Source organism: Cyrtonyx montezumae, unplaced genomic scaffold (genome assembly GCF_038088225.1).
Source record: "Cyrtonyx montezumae isolate F1298 unplaced genomic scaffold, pur_monq_1.0 scaffold_3, whole genome shotgun sequence".
Lineage (NCBI taxonomy): Eukaryota > Metazoa > Chordata > Aves > Galliformes > Odontophoridae > Cyrtonyx > Cyrtonyx montezumae.
Genome location: NW_027072034.1, coordinates 37,109,899 through 37,119,334, shown reverse-complemented (window position 1 = coordinate 37,119,334; position 9,436 = coordinate 37,109,899).

The following is a 9,436-nucleotide window of genomic DNA, read 5'->3' as shown; positions in this document are numbered from 1 at the left end:
TGTACTGTTTGGTATGAGATAACACAATAGGACACTGGCTATGCTGGCAAAAGTAGATTTACAGAAGCCTCAGGGAAAACTAAAAAAAAAAAAAGATGAGATTTCATGGCTTGAGACTTGCTGAAAGAGAACTAGGGAAAAGAATTTTGTTTAAAGGAAAAAAAGTTACAATTATCAGCCTTTCTGGGTACCTTGCAATAAGATCTCAAGTAATACAAAAGGACATATCATTAGGAGTAGTTTGGTTTATAAAAATAAAAGCTAGTCAGGCTTGAAATTGGGCTATCTTCATATGCATTTTGTTCCTTGGTGCATTTCTGGTGGCTAGGGGAAGTCCTGCAGAGTGTTTTAGAGGTGTTTTAAGTTACATATATTCTAGTCCTGAGATTCAACATCTTAGTGTATTGAAAGGTCTCTTCTCAATCTAGAAATGATTTTTTTTTTTTCAAATGTGGAAAGTATCCTAACTGGTTTTTATATTCAGTCTCAACAACACAATTTATTGTTGATGCAACAATTTCAAATAAAGTTTGAAAGTGACTCTGGTTTGTGTGGCTGAAGTGAGAAGGTACTGTTAATCTTTAGACCTCTGCTATTCCTACCAAGTAGTGGTACTGACTGGTCCTACAAAGCTGGGTCACCATGGTACATCAGCCTATCCTCTAGATAGGCTCATGTATTTTCAGAAATCACAAAGCATTTCATACAGCATCTTCAGTATCTAGGGGGAATAAAAGAAAGTCAAGAAAAGGGGAAAAAATATATCAGGATTTGGTCATTCATGGCTCCCTTCAAGAATCTAGATTTCTTCTCTTCCAACACAGCTTTCTATTAGCTGAACCTGAGTCAGGGCCAACTGCTGAATCCTCACACTGTGGGCTTCAGCTCAGCTGCACAGTAGTATCTTTACATCTGTGCCAGCTAGGGTTATTACTGAGTTTTATAACTTCTGCTATAAATAAAGCCTTGTCATCTAAGCATTCAAATTAAATACCTCTCAGTTTATTTTTGAACACTGGAAGTTAATAATAAATATCATCTTTGTTTTCTAATTTTTTTACTGAGTTGATTTAAATGCTCTTGACAGCTCCAATCCAATCCTCCCATCCAAGCTGACAAGCATGACATGCATCTCTGCATACAAGCTCTCAATTATGCATAATCCAATGTTTTCTAGGGTTTTAATTGAATCACTAGTCTCAAACTTGTTATTTTTAATTTACAACATTTGATTTCTGACACCGGCCCCTCTATGTCATAAATTATGCAGGAAAGAGCCTTAGTTGTGTGGGTGATTAAAAAAAAACTAATTAGGCATGATTAAAAAAAAATAAAACAGAGACCTCTTAAATATGTGCATGTTACCATGTAAAAGAAGCTTATTTCACTGGAAATGCCTGGGTGATTTTTTTTTTAAGAGATTATGTTCAGTTCAGTACAATTTGATTGATTCTGACAGAAATGAAAGAAAATGTAGGATTTTTTCTTCCTGCATATATACCAGAAATTGCATTACATGGCCCGTTGATGTGAATTTCTCCCACAGCTCATTGAATGTAATTTTGTTAAGTGGGCAGGAAAATGAATATGAAGAAAACTGAATAGAATCCAACATTTTCCTTGGCACCAGCAGCAAAGCTAAAACATGGCATATATAGATATAAATATATGTATATATATATAAATGTGATGGACAATTAGAGGTATTAACCTTTTATCCTTCAGCTAATAACAGGAAGGAAACTGTGCAGAATGTTAAATACCAGTAAAAGGTAGATAACAGAGTAATGATGTGTCTGCAAATGCTGTAGCACTACAGCAGCAGATTAAAGAAAAATAATTATTTTCCCTTCAATGAATTTAAGAAGTTACATGTTACATGAGTTTGTATATTCTTAATGTCTTTATTAACAGCTTAAAAACAATTACTTTAAATATACTGTATCTAATATTATATATATATATCTCATCTTTTCCTAACATATTCTTTTTCCAACAATATGGGGGAAAAAAAAATGAAGAATCACTGCTTCCCTCCAGCTGTGCTACATAATCTCTGTACTATGATTCTCAAGTCTATGCCTCACAGACATACACAGTACAGCTGCTCTATCCCCCTAAATCAAGCTGTGATGATAATGTGAATGAACTATGGAGAGGTTTCATCAGAAACTTCCAGTTCCGAAAATAATTTAAATTTCTCAGTGTTGAATCTGTACATTATTCCAGCAATGCTACTCTTCAACTTGCATATAACCGTATGCTTATACAGTTTGCTGGATTAGGACCAAAGACTCAGGTGGAGGTGCCTGAGGAAGAGCTTGCAGATCTGTTAGTCCTAACACCCTTAACAGCTTTGGAAGTTTGTGGTGCTGATTTAAAATCCAGGGTGATCGCCTGATCCTCAACAAAACTCACTGTGAAATCTGTAGCAGAGTTGACACTTCACCTCCCTCCAGGGGAAAGAAGGCATTTCACAAGAACAGGGATCTTTTCAACTGCAGTAACCTGGCACTGAATACCTGTCCCCTTTTCCCCAGGAGGCATCTCTCTCTTCCCCCATCAGAAGAATGATGAAGCCATCTTAAAAGGCTGAGAGGATACCAGAAAGGAATGTTGAGCTCACATTATTTTTCCAGAGTAGGCATGATTATTAATTCTTCACTGACATTTGTAAGCATGCCAAGAAGACAGAAGGCACTAATCAAAGCAATAAAAAATCTTTTTCTCTGTTTCAGTCATCCTGGGGTGCCACCACAGAACAAAAGGGCCCTGAGACACTGTGATAAGCAGGAGCTGTGAAATACCACTGTCCCTATGAGTGTCCTCAAACCTGCCAAAAGCAAAGCTGCCCTGCCGATTCAGGTGGCTTGAACAGATACTGTAAGTGAAATCAGGTTGAAGTTTTTTGAAAATTCAAGATTCTCATAAGAAACTATAAGGTATAAAGAAAAAAATCTTCATCAATATATTTTGATTGATATCACAACAGCTTCTGCTTGAATCAAGAAATATCACTGTGCTCCAGGAGAGAAGATGAGCCAGCAGTGTGCACTTGCAGCCCAGAAAGCCAACAGTATCCTGGGTTACATCAGAGGGATGGCCAGCAGGGAAAGAGAGGGGACTGTCCCCTTCTCTGCACTCATGAGGACCCATTTGGAGATCCATTTTAAAATTTGATAAAGTTTCATGTATTTCTAAAGAGAAATCAGTGGAGAAATCAAACTTGCAGTCTTCAAGATTAGAATAGATACCAAACCACAAATGCTGAAAGTAGAATAAACTGTATTACCATACTACCTACTTATAAGTTCTCATACTGCCTTCTAATTGTGAAACAACTATTGTGCACAACCTTAAAAACTCAAATAGAAATGCTCAGTATTTTTGTCAAATCCAATCCCACTTACAGTGGATTTTCTAAGAAATATATTTAAACAAAATCTTTTTTCTTTATCAACATTTCCCTCTGAAGAGAGGAGTCTCCACAGCCTCACTGAGCAGCCTGTTGCGGTGCTCTATCAGCCTCAAAGCAGAGTTTTTTCTCATGATCATATGGAACTTCCTATCAAAAAGCTCTTCAGTCATTGTGATCAAAGTGATCATAAAAGTTCTGTTTTATAGTTGGCCTTTCTATTACTGTTCAGTGATAAGTGGAAGAGTCAAGGGACAAACAACTTCCTTCTCTTGGGTAGTCTACTCTCAAAAACTAAACAAAACTTTGAAAGTGCTATAAATAATAATGGATTTGAGGAGAATTTGATAGATGTAGTATTCTTAGAACATTCTTCAGCCAGAAATCTCCTACCAAAAAATCCCCCCAAAAAAACAAAAAAAAACCCACAACCTTTGAAACAACTTAAAACAAGGCATAAGACTGAAACTGCTTCAATACTTTAGTAGCAGAGACAAAACCACATCATCTAAATTCGACAATAAATCTTTCAGGTCTTACCTTTAAACTTGATGGGTTTTCATTTCCAGAGATTCTTTCACAGTTTAATTCTTGAAATACTTAGAAATATTTCTGTAATTTCTCTGCAGATAGATTTTCTATTTTCTACTTTTTACTTTGGCACAACTAACTCATCTCCCTCTCTTGACCTTACTATTGTATTTTAAAACTGCTATCATATTTCCTTTAAGTTTTACTTATGCCATATTTGATTATTTTCATACTCCTTCTTTGGCTGAAACAAACTTTTCTAACTTTCTCATACTAACTATACATAAGTCTGATTTCTAGTAGATTTTATTTACTCTCTTTCATCATCATTCATCTCAGTCAAATTGGGATGTCAACAGTGTCATTTACCACATCCAAACCAGTAACTCTAGGATTACTTTAAACTTAATAGAGATAAATCAATGTTTTATGATGTGATTCCTCTGGCTTTTTCCACAGTTTTACATGTGTAATGAGATGCATGGCTGAAATATACTTGTTTCCCTGTAAGAAAAAAAAGAGACTGGTACAACTAACCCAGGCATAAATGTACATCATAAACATACTTGGCAGGAAGTTTCCTATTATATTCATATTGGCCTTTAAATGAGAAGAATGCATACGTAAAAGAACCCATAGATAATAGCTGTGTCAGTAGTAACCTTATATTTTGGTATGGTTTCCAAGAGAAAGAACTGCTTTAAAATTCCATGGCTCCTTGCATTCAATTTCTGACACCTGGCTCTACTGAGGGATGGAATAATCAGTTCATATGATAAAGCTGTAGATTTCTACTCTTTCTTCTATGTGAGCTCTAGATCTAGGTGAATCACTCTTTGGACAATTTTGTAGAAATGTATTTCTGCCTGAGAAAGCTAAATAAAATCCTGAATAAAGTCTACACATATCCAGATTTGCCCGCTGGAGGCTTCTGAGTGAGACTGTTTTATTCTAATGAATAAAATAGTCAGTGCATGCAAGTTTCTGGGTTTAGAACTGACAATCTTTTCTGTGCCATATCTGCTCAACCTGTTTCTCCATATCCCCAGCTGTTGGCCTGCAATTACATTCTGTACAGGGTCTATCATTTACAGTTTAAGATTTCCTAGAGCCTCTAGATTGGCAGTAATGCAAATATTGAAAGAGAATTTAATTTCCACAAAAGAATCTAAACAGAAATGTGATCAAGTTATAAGACTTCAGAGGAGTGTCCAGTTATCTCTTCTGGATACTGTTGCTGTTACAAAAATACATCGTTGTATTCTATGATGGAAACAATGGAGGCAAAACTCAGTGCCAGTACAAAGAAAAACATGGAAACTAATAATATCTAGGTCCACTTCAGGTCTGTATTTCACTACTTGCTGTGATCTCACCTTTCTTGGGTTGTGGCATCCAAATAAAATGCCCTGCCTTCTTGTAAGGTTTGTTTCCACTTTCATCATGCCAGGCACTTATTTGTCTCCTGAGCTGTGCATGCAGACTTTGTTCTGTCTATGGAAACATTAGCAGTGAACTGTCTTTTCAAGAGAAGGAAAAAAAATAAAAAATAAAAAATGGTGAATCAATGCAAATAACAGTAAGCTACAACTGTAAAGGCTAATTAAAATTAACAAACAGACCTTCCTCTGTGTTTCTTTGATGAGAATTTGGATGCCCACATTGCTGTTTCTTGAGGACACTGTAAACTCAAGTCTAGTCTTCTCTAGTGAAGAATCTTAAAGGGAATGCAATCAATCTTAATAAGCATTTTTCTGTGATGAGAAGGAAGACTGTGGCAGCTAAATTCTCTGAATTCCCACAGTTATTCTGGAATAAATCACTCACAACTCCAGAAGATGTTAGCTCTGTATACCTGTCAGTCATGATCAGCAAATTGTTAAACATTAGAATACAGAAGAGCATGCCTTTGATACACAAACCCTTGATATAGGTGCTGCAACTTCAACACCAAAGATGTATGGTTTCTGCAAGCATGTGAGATGAAATTTTATACCAAAAAACTTCCACTATTATTCCTTGAAGACTTCTCAGTAAGGATTAGAATATACATATTTCATGCAAAAATCAGACATAAAAAACAAAATGGCTCTTATTTATGAGTAGGGAAATTCAAAACCTAGAGCTGCAACCTTTACTTAATGCCAAGGCCATGAAAATGCAATGATCTACAGAAATTCACACTTTCGTCTCTGGGGGCATTGTTACAGGCTCATAAAAAGTCAAATTGCTGTTACTTGAGCTTGCAAATAATTTATAACTATCATTTGTCTTATAGCCCTAGCATTTTCCTGCTGTGCTGACCACCTACCCATGCATGTATGTTGTAGCAATCATGTTCTTGATACAGTCACCGGAAGAGAAGAATGTGTTATTTGAGAGTATTTGAAATGTCCGGGAGTAATCTACCACACAAAAGCTGTAGGCTTAGTACAGGCTCACCTATTTGTTCCCAAGTACTATATCATGTGTTGTCAAAGTCTTTTTTTTTTAATATAAATCCTGTATACTTAAAACAGTAAGGAATCCCTGCTCTGATTGTCACTTTTTAAATTCATCTTAGCAGTTAAATGAGCATTCAAGATCTTCTAAGAAAGAATTTGCCAACATCAGTAATCCCCAATAAACACAAGCATGGAAGTATACTTTCTAGCAAACTTTCTATTCTTATTATTGCCATATTTATTATTTTAATACTTTGTATTTACCTTTCATAGCCTTTTCTACTATAAATACCAGAATGTTACTAGAGAACAAGAACTGAAAGGCATTAAAACTCTGGTCTTATCATCATCAACTGCATTGCAATTGACACATTTTTCTGATGTCTCATATACACTTTTCCACCATTCAGGAGTAGGAAAGGTTTAAATTAAATATCTTCTATCATGCAATGAACTCTGCCCTTTCCCGTGACTATGATTTCCCTTTTCATTCAGTTCATCCTTCCAATCCTGTACTTATCATCTCATCTCTGGAAAGTACTGTAGACAGCCTCTGGGTGTTCTCTTTGTAATACTGGCAGGTTAGGCCGTGGTGTTTTTGTTTTCTTATTAAACGTCACCAAAATTAACAAACAGGAAAACCCTCTGAGATAAACTAAGAGAGAACTGCAACCAGCTGACCTAAAAAAAGGCCTGCAGGAGCGTTGAATCAACTGAGTTTTCCATTCTTTCACTTTTCATTTCTAATACAAAAGCTAATCTTAGTGAATTTACAGTGACGTCAGTCAGCAAAGTAGAGTCCTATTTTTGGCACCAAGAGGAAAGAAGAATTAAACATTCACATAATAAAATACCAACATTGGGTTTAAAGAACATAAGGATTAAAATATTTTAACGTTTCCCTTGGTTCAGTTTAATTCATATCTATGCCATCAGAAAAGTGGTAACAAGAATATAGCTATGTTGAATTGTTTCTTCTCCATCTCCATAAATGGCAAATTTGGAAAATAAAATTACATCAAGTCAAGTACACTAGTATTTCCTCTTCATTATTCAAATGAGGCCTGGGACTGCTGAAAACAATTTATTTCTACACATATTCTAATTATGACATATCAATTTTTCTTTAAAAGCCTTGAATATTTACATTTAAAAAAAATGAATTTTTTTTTGTTTTCTGTACAACATATTTATTTTAATGCCTGTCTCAAGTTTTTAAGAGATCATAACCCAGTTTCTTTGCACCTCCAGAAAACAATAGTTGTGGTCCAGCCTCTCAAAACGTTTTGCATCACAAAACAGAAAGTGTATAGAACTTTTGTGAAAAAGTAAAAATTTACAGTGAGACAAATGAGAATGTCAGAAATAAGGGAAAGTTGATTGTTTATTTTCTTATATAATTCTGGTTAGGAAACATCTAGATTGTACAAAAATATTCTATACATAGCTCATCATATCATTATTACTGTATATTCTGTGCATATATACACTTCAATAGGGAAAAAAAAAAAACAAGACCATCAACTACAAGCTTCCCTGCTGGTAAGCTCTGGAACGACCTAAACTGGTTCTTGCACTGTAATGAAACGTCAGTATGAAATCTGAAAATGGCTTTGGCCTTTCCTCCCAGTGAAAACAACCACGCAGCTTCCAGATCAGCAAGAGGCAAGCAACTTTTACCCACAACATCATTTTTGCTTACTGTAGAATGAGATAATCATTCCTGGCTGGCAAAAGCTACATAGCCATAAGGAATTGAATCCAAAGCCTTGTGAATTTAATAGAAAAATTCCCACTGCAGTAAGGAAGTTGAAGAGGATCCAGACCTGAGCAATTTACAGCATGACTTCTGATCTGTATTTTAAGCCCAGGAAAAACGGAATGTAAAGCATACATTGTACATGTGTAAGATGTGTTCAATATAATTCCAAGGCATATCTTTGATTAAGATATTGGTAATGTACAAAAGCCAAAGTATGCTATAATATAAAGCATGCACCCATTTATTCAGTATATGTACGAGCATTCACTGATAATACTTTCCTGAAGTTTCCAGGCAAGCTGTAATAGAAAACAGTGATAAATGTCACTTAATATACTCTCTTCACTGATCTCATACCAAAAAGATTACAAAACAACAAAATACAGATTTACACCTTCAGTTTAACTTTTACGTAAGACAGCCAGATGTTGGAGTTTCAGTTCACATAGGTTTCTTTCCCCACCAAATGTTTCTGAATGACCGTAGCTAACAAAATGAAAGCAAATCAGAATGTTTTCTGTTTTCAGATTAGATGCATCTGATTAGGAAATGCTAAAGTTGATACAAAAAAAAAAAAAGAAAAAATTCATTGTTATAACTTGAGGTAATGTTAGTAAATGCTTTTTCTAGGAAAAAAATCTAGGCAGAAAAATCACAATCCTGCTCATATAAACAAGAAAACTAAGCTATGATGTTTAATAAATGTGAGTCCCAGAGTATTTTCACTGCTACTGTTGTAGTACAAAATTGCATTGTTCATATTAATGATTCTCTGGTGTTGATAGGGTTTCTGATAACACACAATACAGTAATAATTATACTTTAAGAATTTAGAACAACAAATTTTTGGACCAGTTCACTTTCAACTTTGAAACATTTCTATAAAAAATACAGATCTTTTCAATCAGGTAAATTGAAACCTTTGGCAAGGAATTTACAGCATTACAAGCTGCATAAGCAGTCATCATTCCGTATTCTAAAATCAGAACATTCAAAATACTCTCTAGGATGAGATATGAAGAAAGTTTCATCTGGAGAATTTCACAGACTTTTCACGTGTTGAGTCTCATAACTAAATATTGTGAAGAAAACATAAAACATAACTGTGATTTTTGAAATTAGACAAAAGCGTATCGACTGCATTTAATGCTTATTACTCGTTTTACACATCTGTAGATCCATCTGTACTTTCACTACTCCCTGAAAAAAATAAGGATTAAATTAAATTATTTTTACATCTTCTCAATTGGTATTATTATAGTGACAATGTTGCTTAACGTTTTA